General features: G+C 38.9%; 1 protein-coding gene across 1 annotated transcript in view; it reads right to left on the bottom strand.

The window, feature by feature from the left end:
• LOC141139276 (cytochrome P450 2K4-like) overlaps nucleotides 1-13,259 on the bottom strand; it is a 95,885-nt gene extending 82,626 nt beyond the window's left edge. The window contains exon 1 of the mRNA XM_073625232.1: nucleotides 13,079-13,259. The gene's annotated coding sequence lies outside the window, so the exon portion shown is untranslated. The remainder of the gene's footprint in view (nucleotides 1-13,078) is intronic.
• Between the last annotated feature and the right edge of the window lie 5,509 nt (nucleotides 13,260-18,768).

The raw sequence follows: 18,768 nt of genomic DNA, 5'->3' as shown, positions 1-18,768 counted from the left end.
GCCGCAATGTCGCAGTCCAGCTAAAAATCACAGATCCCTGCCATTACCAGTAAAAAAAAAAAAAAATTATAAAAATGCCATAGATCTATCCCCTATTTTGTAGACACTATAATTTTTGAACAAATCAATCAATATACGCTTATTGCAATTTTTTTTACCAAAAATATGTATAAGAATACATATTGGCCTAAACTGATGTTTTTTTAAAAAAATATTGGGGATATTTATTAATGCAAAAATTTAAAAAAATATATATATTTTTTTTAAATTGTCGGTCTTTTTGTTTATAGCGCAAAAAATAAAAACCGCAGAGGTGAACAAATACCACCAAAAGAAAACTCTATTTGTGGGAAAAAAAGGACGTAAATTTTGTTTGTGTACAACGTCGCAGGACCGCGCAATTGTCAGTTAAAGCGACGCAGTGGCGTATCGCAAAAAATGGCCTGGTCATTAAGGGGGGCAAATCCTTACGGGGCTGAAGTGGTTAAGGCTTGGAACTGTAAATCCGTGCATGGTATTGGTTCAGTGTGGAGCCAAGATGGGATACCTTGGGAAAAGTGGGGCTCTCTGTGATTGTGGATTCATTCCGAACCCTAAAACACTTTGGTTATGTTATATACAATAGAAAAGATTTCTAACAATCTGAGCATTTTAAGATCTTTCTTTACATCACTCCTCACCTACTGCTACAGTCATCACACCCTTCAGTAACTGACATGGCACTTTAGGAGCACATGATTTGGTTTCTTACATGCCCACATTTGTGTGCTTCACTATGTTTTTTTAAAATGTCTCTAAGCCAAAATAAAGGGGGCAAGAGTTAAGACCTTTTCCTTTTTGTATTTACCCCATTGGGTTAATTGCGCCTTACTTCCTGTCATATTGACACAACAGAAAGTGAAGAGAAATCTCTCCAAAATGCTTAAAATTCCCTCTTAGGCAGCTGTCAATAGGTGTCCCCATTGAAAGAATTATCCTCACCTCCTTTTTTTGGTGACAACTATACCGTGTAACGTGTTTGACACCCTCCACTATTGCTCCTTTCAGTATCCAGTCTTGTCCCGGCTCAGCTTGTGATTGGTGTGATGCCCATGCCTGCCACCAGGAAAGCTACAGCTGCAGTGAGTTCTATAGAAAGCTTCAAAAAAGGAAAAGTACGCCCTCTTCCGCACAAACTTTCTGCCTCTATTAAACGAGATCAAAACTGACTTACAGAAATGGACTCAGATGGCACATTCTTGGTTGGGGAGGATAGGGGTCATCAAGATGAATATACTACCCAGGTTGCTATTTCTATTTCAAATGATCCCATTCGGAATACCAGTAGGTTTCTTTACAATACTAAAATCGCTAATTGGCAAATACATATGGAACAGAAGGCGTCCCAGGATTGCAAGGTCCATACTCTATAGATCTAAACGGGAAGGAGGCTTAGCCGTACCAGACTTTAAAAATTATTTCTTGGCAACTATACTGACCAGAATCTTAGATTGGAAATTCCACAAAAAAACCAAGCTTTGGGTTGATCTAGAAACAGAACTAAGCGGCTCCGATCTCTTCACACAACTATGGATACCACAGAAATTCAGAGTCTTATCATCCAAGACCTCTCCGCTTACTCATTCCACCCTTATGGTATGGGACTCTATCTGTAAAACAAACAACTGGCTATACAACTCACCCCTTATGTCACTAACCGGCCACAACTATTTCCCGCCGGGGAACCTCGGCCGCGGGGCCCACCCGTGGTCTTTGGGGACGCTGACCCACTTACACCAGGTCACTACCTCGAAGGGAGTTTTGCCCCTGAACACAATCTTACAAAGTTCGAAGGCGACACCTATGGAGCATTGGAGATACAGACAACTTGCGGCCTTTATTCAATCTCTTCCTAAACCCATTAGATCTATCAATGACCTTACACCTATTGAGTCAACTTTAGCCGAGTCACAACCGGTGGAAAAACCAATTTCTCACTTCTACCAAATAATGCAAACGGCAACCCCTGTGGGAGACCCAGCTTTCTTACACAACTGGGAAACGGAACTTCAAAAAAAGCTGTCCCCAACACAAAAATCTAATATTCTCATAATGTCTCATATCACCTCCTCAGCTACTAAAACTGCCGAAATGAACTACAAGCTGCTAACCAGATGGCACTACACGCCAGCCCTTCTTCACAAATATTTTCCACATGTCTCTCCTTTGTGCTGGCGGGGATGTGGGGAACGTGCAACACATGCTCACATCTGGTGGTTTTGCCCACTGATACGTCCGTTCTGGTTGTCTATACTTCACTGGATTAAGGTGATTCAAGGAGATGAGGTCCCCAATGACCCGTTTGTGGTACTGTTACATTGTACAGGCAGGCCAGTAGGAGCATATAAGAAATCCATAACTCCCCACCTTCTTAATGCTGCCAAAGCATTGATTCCCAGACTATGGAAAAAAAAAAACATACCCACGTTACGCCAATGGCTAACGGAAGTTGATCGCACATATTACATGGAAGACCTCACCCTCTCGCTCAGGAACAAATCTGATTATGTAACAAAAATATGGTCCTGCTGGTTTGCCTTCAAATACACAACAGTCTTTTCGGAAATTATGTCAAAGCCTGAGTAAAATGTTTTAGATGACGAATACTGTACACAGGAGTCCGGACCTGGGGAAACCCCACACCCCCCCTACTCCCTCACCTTTTCCCTCTACCTCCCCCCACTTCCACCACTCTTTCTTCTTCTACTTTCCCTGTTCGTTTTCTCAGGTATCTATTCAAATTCTTGATCTTTAATGGTACAGCACAGTGCTATGGCTGTGAGATAGCCGGGACATCAATGCCCGGGCTGTCCCATAGCAGGGAGGATGATCCTATCATTGAAAAATAGCGAAAAAACCCTGATTACCTTGGGCAATGATGTTGGATATGGAAAATTGTTTACCTATGTTAAGCAGGAATTGGCCCCTTTCTTGCCAGAGGGCATACGACATATTATGTACACGCATTCTTGTAATTCACACATCCCATATATCAATCATTTCCTTGTTATGTGATATATACCAATTGTTGTACCATTTTTCTTTTCCACTTGCCTGTAATTTTGCAATACTGTTATTTCCTTTTTTCTTAAATAAAAAAAATAATTAAAAAAAAAAAAAAAAAAAAGGAAAAGTAAATGTGGGACTTTAAATGAGGCTGGCACCAAAGGGATGCTCGCTTCCATCCCGGTCATTGGTTTAAAAAAGAAAAAAAGAAGTGGGACTTTAAATGAAGCACACAGCAGCACAAAAACAGGTCAAGTGACCAAAATATATTTATTTGGTATAATCTATGGTATGTAAAAAACATTTTGGGCATCCAACCTCTAAAATGCTGTGGGCATCAAGCCTCTATATAATAAACCATGGATTAATTATACATAAATTACACAATAAATCATGATCCATTGTCACACACAGAGAGCAAAGATAACAATCAATATACATGTGTACATTTGTTACTATGATTGGACCCAAAAAGAGCCATAAAAAATAAAGACAGAAAATTCAAATAATAAGAGACTTAATGCCATAACAGATACTTATGGAGGTAAGTGGAATCATTGAATTCTTGATATTCCATGATAAGGGAAGATTGGTAATATTCAAAGCTCTACGCGTTTTGCGGTATAACAACCGCTCATCAGGAGCATACGTCATGGAATGATTCTAAAAAATATTTTTTTATTTAAAAAAAAAAAAATTATATTCAATAAATAAGCAGAAGATGAAAAAGGTTTTTTTATATAAGCATAGTTTGATTGTATAGAATTAATTAAAGGTTGTGCGTCCAAACTCACGTCTGCTTCATTTCATCCTCTGTTGTTCCACCCTTTTTTCACTCCTTCCTATCACACCCTCTTTCTTTATTTCCCTGTTTGTCACTACATCACTCCTTTTTTACATTTTCCCACACTTACACATCATCACACATCACTGCGATTTTCTCCATCTGGGTTTCCCACATGGAGGTCCACATTCTACACTCACTGCACCCACCAGCTATGGTTTTGCCTATGGCGGTTGTTCTCATTTCCGCAGATCACCCTGGCGTCCGGCGGCGTTGCTTTGCAGCTCTCTGTGATTCTGGATGCAGTTTTACTGGATTGCTGATGCAGACGTGAGTTTGGACGCACAACCTTTAATTAATTCTATACAATCAAACTATTCTTATATAACAAACCTTTTTCATCTTCTGCTTATTTATTGAATATAATTTTTTTTTGTTTTAAATAAAAAAATATTTTTTAGAATCATTCCATGACATATGCTCCTGATGAGCAGTTGTTATACCGCAAAACGCATAGAGCTTTGAATATTACCAATCTTCCCTTATCATGGAATATCAAGAATTCAATGATTCCACTTACCTCCATAAGTATCTGTTATGGCATTAAGTTTCTTATTATTTGAATTTTCTGTCTTTATTTTTTATGGCTCTTTTTGGGTCCAATCATAGTAACAAATATACACATGTATATTGATTGTTATCTTTGCTCTCTGTGTGTGACAACGGATCATGATTTATTGTGTAATTTATGTATAATTAATCCATGGTTTATTATATAGAGGCTTGATGCCCACAGCATTTTAGAAGTTGGATGCCCAAAATGTATTTTACATACCATAGATTATACCAAATAAATGTATTTTGGTCACTTGACCTGCTTTTGTGCTTTTGTGCTGCTGTGTGCTTCATTTAAAGTCCCACTTCTCTTTTTCTTTTCTATAGAAAGCTGTCTGCTGACTGTCCTGTGCCGAGCCTGACTCCTCAGTGTCACTGCCATGCACACAGCAACTCTTGTGTTCCTGTCACTCCACCGTTCCGTTCCTAGTGTCTTCCTTCTCAGCAGACCAGCCCACCTCTGCTCACAACACCCCTTCACCAACCCTATTAAACCCCCCTCTTCTTTATCCCCCCAGCTCTGCTCACCCCCCTCTTCTCCACCCCACCAACTCTGCTCATCCGTCCAACCCCCAGCTCTGCTCATCCCCCCTCTTCTCCATCCCCATCCCAACTCTGCCCCCCCAAACCCCATGCCCTACCTACATTCCCTATATATTACCACATTTTCCACTAAGTAAGTCATCTCAGACTCTACTTAACTACACCCCCTTTAAGCCACGTCCAATATTTAGCATCATTTAAACTATGCCTATTTTTCGTGCACGACATTTTTCGCTCCTCCTAGACCACGCCTACAAATAAATGCCCTGCTGCTAATTGAAAAAAAAAAAATCGAAAAGAACGCAGTGTAGCAGAAGTGATATATACAGTATAACCATACTAAAATCTTGTTTAAGGCTACATCCAACATTCTTATTGAGCTCTCTATTCAGTACTCTTATAGGGCGTACACATGGTCGGACTTTGTTCGGACATTCCGACAACAAAATCCTAGGATTTTTTCCGACGGATGTTGGCTCAAACTTGTCTTGCATACACACGGTTACACAAAGTTGTCGGAAAATCCGATCGTTCTAAACGTGGTGACGTAAAACACGTACGTCGGGACTATAAACGGGGCAGTGGCCAATAGCTTTCATCTCTTTATTTATTCTGAGCATGCGTGGCACTTTGTCGGTCGGATTTGTGTACACACGATCGGAATTTCCGACAACGGATTTTGTTGTCGGAAAATTTTATATCCTGCTCTCAAACTTTGTGTGTCGGAAATTCCGATGGAAAATGTGTGATGGAGCCCACACACGGTCGGAATTTCCGACAACAAGGTCCTATCACACATTTTCCGTCGGAAAATCCGACCGTGTGTACGGGGCATTAGACTCAGGGTGAATGGTTCATTTAGAAAGCTGGTAAAATCTTGTTAAGGAAGAACCATAGTGAAAAATGATAGAGGTTGCAGTTGCTGACCTTTCCTAGTCAAAATGCTGGTTGCCTGGCTGTCATATATGGCTTCAATACTTTCAGGAGTTCTTTCTTTTCTTTGGCATTATCATACCAAATTTTTGAGATGGGAACGAAGGACACCTATTAAGAAAAGTATGTAGGCATAGGACACACCCCCTACCATGCCCCATTAATGGAGAATTATACAAAAAAAATATATTTGTTAAACCCTCAAGTGCTTATTTTTACCACTACTATTCCTTTATATTGGCTTTTGAAATTTACAAATGCAGCAATCTAGTAATTGGATGAAAGGTTTAAACACGGGGGGGGCAGGAGGCGGAGCCTAGCAGAGCAGACATGCATTGTTAGAGCTCCACACCGCTGAGGAGAGAAGAGAAGGACAAAGCGGAGCCTGCAGGCTCAAAAGGTATCCATTTGAACCTTTTTGCCCCAGGGAACAAACTGTGAAAGTTTGGGCAGGAAATATGGTACTGGGAGCAAACCGTGGCAGAAATAAAAATCACCTCACAAAGAGCTCACAGGCACTCACTGCAGCTGAAGCAGCTCCAGTCACCTCACAAGATACAGCATCAGGGCGCTCTCACAGACAGAAAATGTCACAGCAAGACTCTCCATTTGAGTCAGATACAGAACAAATCCTCTCACAAACTTCTCCACAAGCCTCCTCAGTATCCCCAGTAATATTATTACAATTTGAAAAGATGCTTCATAAGGCTTTAAAACAAACCTCAGACCAAATAACAAAAAGCCTAACCAAAGAAATAAGAGAGCTGGGAAACCGCACCGCAGCCTTAGAAATAAAAATGGATGAAATTGAAATTACAACCCAAGAAAATATAACAGAATTGGAACAATTAAAAAAAGAGAATTTAATACTTCAAACTAAGCTCGAAGATTATGAAAATAGAGCCAGACGTTCAAACTTGCGCATAAGGGGAATACCTGAAACTGTGACAGACCTGCAATCTACTATTACTGCTCTATTACAAGAACTAAAGCCTGATATCCCTATTGAACGTTTAGAACTGGACAGAGTACACAGAGCCCTCACAGCCAAAAAGAAAGATGGACTCACACGTGATATAATCACAAAATTTCATTATTACAGAACGAAAGAACAAATACTAATTGCTGCAAGGGAAAAAAAGGAACTTAATTTTCAAGGACACAATTATCAAATTTTTGCTGACCTATCCCAACTTACTATTACTAAAAGACGATCCATGAAACCCCAACTAATGGAACTGCAACGCCACAACATTATGTATCAATGGGGCTTCCCCTTTTCAGTCAGATTTAACTACCAAGGTACAATTTACAGAAGCAGATCAGCAGATGAACTACAACAAACCCTTTTAAAATTAAATCTGACAGAACCCACAAGCAGCAACACTCCCACACGCAGAAGAATGGCATCATCTTCACCTTTAGGCAGCACCCAGAAAATTCCAGAACAAAATGGGAATCATCATTCTCACAAAAGAGGCCGTTATGCCACATCATCCATGGACCAAGAAGATTCAATGGACTGACATTAAAATTCCTGATATCTCTTCATTTATTATACTAAGAGATGGTTCTCTATAAAAAACCTGTATTTATAACTGAATGTAACTGCATTCTGATAATCACACACTGTGTGGGATCATGTTACATTCCAGTTATATTTCTTATTACTTCTGATTAATATAGCCTTAGAATATATAAGTGAAATAAGGAAATTCTTGTTCAGTTATATATTATCAGGTAATAACAATAGATTTATTACTTTTTAGGACAAATATGTTCAATAATCCAGAAGTAATGGAAGCTTTTTCTTTCTTTTCTTAAAACAAATATATTATTACCTAACTAGTTCCTAGAATTATGTTTTTGTTTATTCTAATCTGAAGCAATACAACCTCAATTTTATGAGTTAACATATCTAAACAGTTACATATGAATAAAATATGTAATTGTTTACTCTGGAGGGGTTAAAGTCCCAAAATAATTCAAACTATCTTCATCAATACCAAAGTTATTAACAGTACCTTTCTAACTGAATTATTTAGCCTAGGGCAAGACTAACCATATACAACCACCCTGGAATAAATAATTTCAACAAAAACTATATTCTGCACTCCAATTAATGAAACATCATTTTGATGTCTTTTGACATAGCACTTCTCTCCTGTAAGTGGAAGATCCGTGTACCCCCATTAGCCCTCCTCATTCTCCCAACCATATTATGTGGGAGTGTGACGAAGGCACTTATTCCCCTGAGAGAGATATTTATTCTCTTTCACGGGTAAATTGTGATTACTTGCAAAAAATAATTTATACAATGTATCATCTAATCTCATATGTTTTTTGTTTACTCTTTACTCCAGAATTCACTGGTTTCTTTTCTATCTATTCATCTCTTCAGTCCACACAGGTTGATCTGCGCAGTCAGCTCTGCATAACAAAAAGTAAGTCAAAACTATTTGATCTATTGCCATGGCACCACTAAATATACTTTCCCTGAATGTTCAGGGAATAAATGTCCCTCAAAAAAGGACCAAAGCGTTCCGTACTTTCCATAACAAGAAGGCTCACATAGTATGCCTCCAAGAAACACACTTCACCAAAGATTCTACTCCAAAATATATTTCTCCTTTTTATCAACAAATTTACACGGCTTCTGCCTGTACCAAGCAAAGGGGAACTCTAATTGCATTTCACCGATCCACACCATTCACCTTATCATCAGAAATTAAAGACCCAGAAGGTAGATACCTGATACTCATGGGTTATATAATGGATACAGCAATCACAGTGATTTCCTACTACGCTCCTAACAAACAACCTACACCATTCCTCTCACATATATTACAAGTGATTAATACACACAAAATAGGAACAGTGATTATGTGTGGGGATTCGAACCAGGTCCTCCTCCCATTTCTAGATAAATCACCTTTTACACCATCCAAAATAACCTCTAGATTACCTTTTTCTCAACTTCTTTCCAAATACAATCTGGTAGATTCATGGAGAGAAAGTAACCCAATGAAAAAGAAATTCACTTATTTCTCGCACCCTCATCAAACCTTCACCAGAATAGATCATATTTTTCTAACAATAGGAATGATACCAGAAATTATTGCATCAGATATAATTCCGATTCCGTGGTCTGACCATAATGCAGTATACACTACTATAGCCTCAGCCATACCAAAAGCGCATGACGCAACGTGGTACTTACCGGACATAATGCTCAAACACCCACTACATCAGATGGCCATTGAACAAGCTTTAAAGGAATACATATCAATTAATAATACAACAGACATCTCCCCAATAACACTGTGGGAAGCTCATAAGCCTGTCTTGCGTGGTACAATACAAAGACAAATGGCACTATTTAAACGGGAACGCAAAAATCTAGCAAAAAAACTAGAACTCAATTTTAATGCAGCCTACATATCATTTCAAGATAATCCATCTCAGAGTACAAAATCTCATCTGGAAAAATCTAGATTGGAATACGATCTATTTCTTACTGAGTCAGTTGATAAATCCCTCAAACGCTCCAAACACAATTGCTACATGAATACAAACAAACCAGGTACATATTTGGCTCGGGCATTAAATTCAACTAACAAATCTTTCAAACCAATACGTTTGAAATTATCAAAAAATGTTTACACTTGTAATCCAGTTAAAATAGTCCATAAATTTCACTCACATCTCGCAACTTTATACAAGACAAACAATGAATTTAATCCTACAGAGGCTGAATCCTTCTTCTCAAAAATAACCTTACCTGAATTATCTCAGAATCAAAAAAGCAGTTTGGATGAGCCTATAACTATAGATGAAGTTGCTAATGCCATAAAAGACCTAAAACTTAACAAAAGACCAGGCCCAGGCGGCTACTCGGCTTTATACTATAAAACATTCTCAGAAATACTCTCTCCCATTCTCACTGAAACTTTTAACAATCTTCTAGATGGACATTCTTTTCGGCAAGAAACACTAATGGCAATTGTTTGTATGATCCCAAAACCCCTTTCTGATGATACTTCCTGTGTGAATTATCGGCCTATCTCTCTGTTAAACCTCGATATTAAATTATTAGCAAAAATAATAGCAAAACGCCTCAATAGCATTATAGGAAAATTAATACATAGAGATCAAGTAGGCTTCATGCCAAATAGACAAGCAGGCGATAATATACGCAGGGCAGTGTTATTGGCACATATTGCTAAAAAACGGAAAATCCCTTTATGTTTTCTATCTCTCGATATTAAGAGGGCATTTGACACAGTATCCTGGCAATATATGCAATATTCATTACAAAAATGGGGTTTTGGACCCCACTTTTTAACATGGATCAAAGCATTATATAATAAACCCAAAGCCTATATAAAATATGCTGGATACAAATCTGAAGCCTTTAATATCGAAAGAGGTACCCGACAGGGTTGCCCATTATCTCCCTTATTATTTGCCCTTATACTCGAACCCATGGCCCAATACATCAGAACAAACCAAACTATAACTGGCATTGAAGTAGGAGGTATTACACACAAATTATGTATATTTGCAGACGATATATTACTTTTTCTATCATCACCACAGGTCTCTGGTCCTAACTTAATACCAGCTCTTGATGGATTTGCAGCCCTATCCGGCCTTATGATTAATCCTAAGAAATGCCTAGTGCTTAATATTTCACTCACAAACATGGAATTGATCCCGGCTAGGGCTGCACTCCCATTCACATGGGCAGAAAAATCAATCCCATATCTTGGAATTCATTTAACAGCATCTCATTCTGACTTATTCTCAACCAATTATCCTCCTGTATTAAGACAGATCACAAATCTAATAAAACAATGGTCGCAACTTCCTTTATCCTGGATAGGGAAGATTAATGCAATCAAAATGACTATTCTACCCAAATTGCTTTATCTATTCAGAGTCCTCCCTATTCCAATTCCTTCCTATTTTTTGAGAATAGTACAAAAAAGAGCAACTTCGTTTATATGGGGCTCTTCTAAACCACGTATACCTATACACACACTACATCTTCCCAAAAATAAAGGAGGCCTGGGATACCCTAATTTTACTAACTACTACAGAGCAGCACATTTGGCCAGTTTGTCCAAATACCATGCAAAACAGGAAATCCCATTATGGGTATTTATAGAGGCTTCAGAAAATGACCCTCTATTAATATCAAATTTATTATGGCTTGATCCTAAAGACCGCTTTAAAATTCATAATCCCATAACTAAACACTTCTTATCTCTCTGGGATAAACTAAAAACCAAATATCAGTTACAATCTCCACACAATCCTCTCCTTTCTTTTATCAGAAATCCGGCCTTTTATCCGGCATGGATCTACCCAAATTCTTTTAAAGCTTGGACAACATCAGGCATTCAGACACTAAATGACTTCATAGCATCTAAATCATTCCTTTCATTCCCATCGCTTAGAGAAAAATATGATCTACCAAACTCTGAGATATTTAGATATCTCCAAATCAAAAATTTCTATACACCATTCCTAAAGGGGGATACACCATTATCCCAATTATCCATTTTTGAATCAATCTGTACAAAAGATCCATTTGCTAAAGGTACAATTTCATCACTTTATAATCAATTATATGGAGTAGCAAATCTTAATAGACCCTCTTACGTTCAGAGGTGGGAGGAGGACCTGGGACGAACTTTAGAAGACACGGACTGGTCTAACATATGGCTCACATCTAAGTCATCTTCACCCAACATCTTAGCACTGGAGACAAATTATAAAGTCCTAACTCGCTGGTACCTTGTACCCTCTAGAGTGGCAAAATATTCACCTAATACCTCAGCTCTTTGTTTTCGAGGATGCCCAGAAATAGGCACATATTTACACATATGGTGGACGTGCCCAGTAATCCAAACCTTCTGGAAGGAAGTCTTCGTGATTGCATCTAAAATATTTAAAAAACTAATACAACCAGATCCATATTTAACTTTACTTAATCTAAAACCGGAATGGTTAACACTCTCTCAATTCAAACTTATGATCCAACTAATAACGGCTGCAAAACAAACAGTGGCCAAGGCATGGAAATCTCCTACATTGGTACTAGCAGAAACAATTCACAGAATGAATAATACAATGTCCCATGCTAAGATGGTAGCCATCGATCAAAACCAAATTCCAAAATTCGAAAAACTTTGGCATCCTTGGATAAAACAACAGTTCCTGTCAAACTTCAATGACTCTGTCCTGTTGCCATGGTAACAGATTAAATGACTTACAGAGACACCCATTCTAAGGCTTCAAAGAGAACTAAAAAGAATAATAAACTGACAAGCGGGACAACCTTGTGGACCATACCTCTACCTTTCAACCCTTTTTCTTCTTTCTCTTTCCTTTTCCCAACCTTACGATTAAAGCTCATTATCAGAATTTATTTGACCTATATACACTCTACTTGTAAACAATATGTATAGTAGGTATAAATCATTTAAATACCTACAAAAGTAACTAAGGAAATGATATATATCTTTAATTTAGGTTTACGTGAACTCAATGTTTAATATTTGAAATTTCATGATATTTACCTATATAAACCCTACTGTAAAACAATGAGCTTACTTTATAGATCCTTGTAAACTTACTTTATGTATCTTTATAACATTGTATACTCAATAAACTTCTTTTGACAAGGAAAGGTTTAAACACTGGGGAACACGTTTTGAGAGATAAATAGTGCATTTTATATACAACTATATAGATCAGACCAAAATGGGGGACAAATGAGGGGAAAAGTGGGACAGAGGGACATTACTCCAAATCAGGGACAGTTGGGAGTAATGCATTATATTCCACATTATCAGGATCACAAAGTATTGAAGCTAGGAAGGCAGACAGAAAACTGGTTAGCAGTTGCAGCACCCTTGTACTGAATAACCCAGTTTTCAGCAGCTGCAGTATTTTGTTTACTTGTTTTCAGCAATTGCAGCCCCTTTATACTGAATTCCCATTGTCATGTAAAATTTCTGAAACATTAGACAAGTGTTAGATGTATTCATCCAATAGCTCTGTAACTTACAAAGGCTATACAAAATAATTGTGCACCAGATAACCCCCTCCCACAATGAGTTTAATACCATAAAGACATATACTTCTTACCTTTTACAGTAGGATTGTATTGCAGTCCTTGTTCTCAGTCAGTCTATAGCTGAAGTTATGCTCAGTACCCTTTGGAATGCATTTATATATCTTACAATGCAAACACGCCCTTGATTCTAGAAAGTCTTGCCTACGTGCACTGGAAAAAGTCAAAAACATTATGTAATGTTTCATGGGAGATCTGCATAAACATTCCTAAAACCGTACACCTTTAACCTGAAATCACAGCAATGAATACTGTGACCTATTATTTTTAACCTGAATGTTGGCAGGGGCAGTGTAGCTTTTACCTCTGTAGGTGGTGCTGTGTTGCAAACCACTGTAGAGAGGGTATGGAGGAGAGGAGCCTTGTTCCTCTGCAGCCTCTGTAGGTGTTACTTGGGGAGCAGTGATCTAACTGGATACTGAAACCCTGGATGATCTCAGCAACCATCTTTAGTGTGGGCAATGCTTATAAATAGCAGTGCCCCACTGTGGTTGGTGTGCATTTGCGTAGTAGATCCACACTGGATAGGGACAGCATACTTAGCCCCAGGAGAAGGTTCCTAGTAAGGAGGGACAGACTTAAGTAGCATATGCTGAAAAACAGCCCCGCCCACACCATGATGTTCCCACATCCAAACTTCACTGTTGGTATGGTGTTTTCGAGATGATGTGCCATTTGATCTCCAAACATGGTGTGTATTATGGCATCCAAAGAGTTACATTTTGGTCTCATCTGACCAGACTATATTCTCCCAGTATTTCACAGGCATGTCTAAATGTTGTGCAGCCAACTTTAAACAAGCTTCAACATGCTTTTTCTTCAGCAATGGAGTCTTGCGTGGTGAGCGTGCATACAGACCATGGCGGGTGAGTGCATTACTTATTGTTTTCTTTGAAACAATTGTACCTGCTAATTCCAGGTTTTTCTGAAGCTCTCCACAAGTGGTCTTTGGCTCTTGGGCAACTCTTCTGATAATTCTTCTCACTCCTCTCAGAAATCTTGCAAGGAGCAACTGGTTGTGGCCAGTTTATGATGAAATGATCTTCTTTATGCTTACAGATTATGACCCCAACAGTGCTCACTGAAACATTCAGAAGTTTAGAAATCCTTCTGTAACCAATGCCATCAGTATGTTTTGCAACAATAAGGTTGCAAAGGTTCTGAGAGAGTGCTTTGCTTTTACCCATCATGAGATGTTTCTTGTGTGAGATCTTGGTAATAATGAGACACCTTTTTATAGGTCATCATTTGAGACTGAACCAGCTGATATGAATTTGCACTGATATGTGGCAGGATTGCTTTCTAAGAGAGAGATTTCAGCTGGTCTTGGCTTTCCATGCCTTTTTGCCCCGCCCTTTCTTTATGCGTTCAATAATTTTTCTCTGTGTCATACCATTTTATTACACAGAACTTAATTTCTGTTTTGGTTTCTTTGTATGTAAGGATTGCATGGGTTGTTACCGACATGGGGTGAAAATTTTAATGTCAATAGCACCTTTAGATATATACAGTGCCTTGCAAAAGTATTCACCCCCTTGGCTTTTTACCTATTTTGTTACATTACAGACTTTAGTACAATGTTTTTATTAATCTGAATTATATGTGATGATTCAGAACACAATAGTCTAAGTTGGTGAAGTAAAATTAGAAAAATATATACATAAAACTATTTTCAGAAATAAAAAACATATAATTGGCATGTGCGTATGTATTCACCCCCTTTGTTATGAAGGCCATAAAAAGCGTACGCTCCATAGAGTTGGGGTTTATAGCAGAGTGGCCAGAAGAAAGCCATTACTTTCAGCAAAAAACAAAATGGCACGTTTTGAGTTTGGGAAAAGGCAAGGCATGTGGGAGACTCCCAAAATGTATGGAGGAAGGTGCTCTGGTCTGATGAGACTAAAATTTAACTTTTTGGCCATCAAAGAAAACACTATGTCTGGCGCAAACCCAACGCATCACATCACCCATAGAACACCATCCCTGTTTCTCAGTAGTCGGGACTGGTAAACTGGTCAGAGTTGAGAGAAGATGGATGGTGCTAAATACAGGGATATTCTTGAGTAAAACCTGTACCACTCTGTGTGTGATTTGAGGCTAGGACGGAGGTTCACCTTCCAGCAGGACAATGACCCCAAACACACTGCTAGAGCAATCCAATCTCAATCCAATAGAAAATCTGTGGTGTGACTTAAAGATTGCTGTTCACAAGTGCAAACCATCCAACTTGAAGGAGCTGAAAAATCCCAGTGGTAAGATGTGGCAAGCTCATAAAGACTTATCCAAAGCGACTTGGAGCTGTGATAACCCGCAAAAGGTGGCTCTACAAAGTATTGACTTTAGGGGGGTGAATAGTTATGCACATTGACTTTTTCTGTTACTTTGTCCTATTTGTTGTTTGCTTCACAATAAAAAGAAAAAAACATCTTCAAAGTTGTGGGCAGGTTCTGTAAATTAAATGATGCAAATCCTCAAACAACCCATGTTAATTCCAGGTTGTGAGTCAACAAAACATGAAAAATGCCAAGGAGGGTGAACACTTTTGCAAGGCACTGCATTTACCTAGAAAAATGGTAAAGTGTTCAATACTTGTAAGTATTTAGGACGGGCCAATCTACCTTTCCTTAAAATTAGTCTGGTTATAACCAATAATATAGTTACCTCTCTATACCTTATAGATGTATTTAAGCATCCACCCCTGAAGAGTGTTCCTACACGAAACGCGTCGAGCATTTGTGATGCTGACCCATGTCTGTAATGGGCATTCATGATACTGAACCTTGTCTGTAATAGACCATTAATTTAGATTTTCATGCATCTATCAATCACGGTCCTACTGTTTTATATACTCTTACCCTTGTTGCAAGTGCTGCTCACACAATCTATGTATATACATGAATTCATCCAATGTAATATAATATTTAAGTGTTTTAGAACTATTATATCTATGTATTCCCTTGTCTATACCACACCTGTCTGTCATGTGTGGGTGGACCAGATATGAATTTATATACCCATTGTTTATGCAGGTCTTTAATATTGCTATGTTCTATATATCGTCCTTGATCAATAAAAATTGTACTTTTTTCAATTTACCTCCACAATGTCAGCAACCTCATTTAAAGTCCCAGCTTTCCTTTTCCTTTTTTTACATACATGTACTAGGGATGGAGGCACACTACATATGTGCCTCATCTAAAGTCCCAAAAATCCCCCCCTCCATTTGATACACAGTAGGGATGGAGGTTTGCTGACTGGGTGGGCAGTGTTCCCCTGCCACCCATGTGAGAGGTTTGCAAGCCCCGGGTGGCAATGTACCTTACCCGGGTCTTGCACACTCAGGACACAATTACATTGTGTCCATTAGCTTTTGCAGCACTATTGCACCAAGCTATTGGGGGTATCCTGTGGCCTCTACCATCCAGGGTCCCTTTACAGTCTGTACCCGGGAGCTGCGATGCGCCCTGCGTGTCCCCTCCTCCTCCTCCTCTCCGCCCCGTTTGGGGCGGGGAGTTGCATGGGGCAGTGGGTGGATACTCACAGCGCATCGGTGCCACGTATCCTGCTTTGTGTGTGACATCATTCTTGCCGCCATTACGCAAAGCACAAGATTTCCAGCTTAGCCGCTACGGCTGGGAAACATGGGTGTCTGTCGTGGGCGGTGATCACGCCTCTGCTGGAGCCCCTCCCAGCCTATGCCGTGCTAGCGTGACGTTGGTATGAGTCGGCGTGCACGTTTGCGGTGCCCATATGGCCCATGTTTACTGCCTCCCCTGACACAGTCTTGTTGCTACACATTCAAGACACCACATTGCATTTCAGCACTCAATCCTTCTTTCCTTCTTTTTCTTTCTTTTTTGTCCCAACATGTAAGTCTTTCACTGAGTCTACACACACTTTGCCATGTCAATTTTTTCCTTTTTCATTGCCTTTCACTATTTGGGATTGTTTATTTTGCACTATTGTTTTTTGTCTTTCACTCCTTCCTATGCCATTTGGGCTATGGTCACATATCCATTACAGTTTACACATTCACTCCTTATTATCACATTCACCATTTTTCATTATTGTTCATTCAGATTCACCAGCATCCCTTATACACTGTCCATGCACTTTTTTTTCAGACTACCTACCTTTCAGCCATCATGGGTTCACCATAGTTTTACCCACAAACAAGCAACTTGTGTCTTGGGTTATCAGGGGGATTGTTGTGTGCGCCCTGCTGCACACGGCTCTATATTACTTCAGCTCCCGGGAAAGACCACATCTGGGGCCTTGGTTCTATGGTCGCAGTATTTCATCTCATTTGACCCCTTGTGAGTATTTAGGACGGGCCAATCTGCCTTTCCTTTATATTATTAGTTATAACCAGACTAATTTTATTACTTCTCTATACCTTATAGATGTATTTGAGCATCCGCCCCACAAGAGTGTTCCTACACGAAACGCGTCGGCATTTGTGATGCTGACCCATGTCTGTAATGGGCATTCATGATACTGATCCTTGTCTGTAATAGACCATTGTTTAGATTTTCATGCATCCATCGATCACGGTCCTACTGTTTTATATACTCTTACCCTTGCTGCAAGTGCTGCTCACACGATCTATGTACTGTATATACATGAATTCATCCAATGTAATGTAATATTTAAGTGTTTTAGAACTATTATAGCTATGTATTCCTTTGTCCATGCCACACCTGTCTGTCATGTGTGGGTGGACCAGATATTAATTTATATACCGTACCCATTGTTTATGTGGTCTTTAATATTACTATTATATTAATATTATGTTCTATATACCGTCCTTGATCAATAAAAATTGTACTTTTTTCAATTTACCTCCACAATGTCAGCAACCTCATTTAAAGTCCCACCTTTCCTTTTCTTTTTTTACATACATGTACTAGGGATGGAGGCACACTACATATGTGCCTCATCTAAAGTCCCAAAAATCCCCCCCCTCCATTTGATAAGTGTTCAATACTTATTTTACCAGCTGTATGTTCTTATTGCTGTTTATTCATTTCTATATTGGTGATGCCCTCGCCCTCTATTTTTTGTACAGGCATCATAGGGACAGAAAGGGCTTGGAAAGTGTCCCTAATGGATTTAGACAGAAATAAACCTGAAACCGAAGGGCCTGGTATGGACTTGGGGGGGAACCTGCGCTGTTTTTTAAAATTATTTTTTAGGTATATTGCAGGGATCTGGCAAAACACTCTTTTGTACGTTTTGCTATAATAAATATCCCAAATTTTTTTTAAAAAAAGCTAATTTTTTTCTCAGTTTAGGCCGATATGTATTCTACATATTTTTGGTAATAAAAATTGCAGTAAGCGTATATTGATTGGTTTGCACAAAAGTTATAGCGTCTACAAAATAGGGGATAGATTTATGGCATTTTTATTATTATTTTTTTTTTACTAGTAATGGCGGCGATCTCCAATTTTTATCGAGACTGCAACAATATGGTAGACACATCGGACACTTTTGGGTCGATTGACAATTATACAGAGATCAGTGCTATAAAAATGCACTGATTACTGTATAAATGTCGCTGGCAGAGAAGGGGTTAACACTAGGGGGCAATCAAGGGGTTAACTGTATTCCCTATGTGTGTGTTATAACTGTGGGGGGAGGAGACTGACTATAGGAAATGACAGATTGTGGTTCCTAGCTATTAGTTTACACACACACGTCC

Source organism: Aquarana catesbeiana, linkage group LG04 (assembly GCF_042186555.1).
Source record: "Aquarana catesbeiana isolate 2022-GZ linkage group LG04, ASM4218655v1, whole genome shotgun sequence".
Classification (NCBI taxonomy): domain Eukaryota; kingdom Metazoa; phylum Chordata; class Amphibia; order Anura; family Ranidae; genus Aquarana; species Aquarana catesbeiana.
Note: the sequence above shows the minus strand (reverse complement) of the source record. Positions and strands in the feature narration are given on the sequence as shown.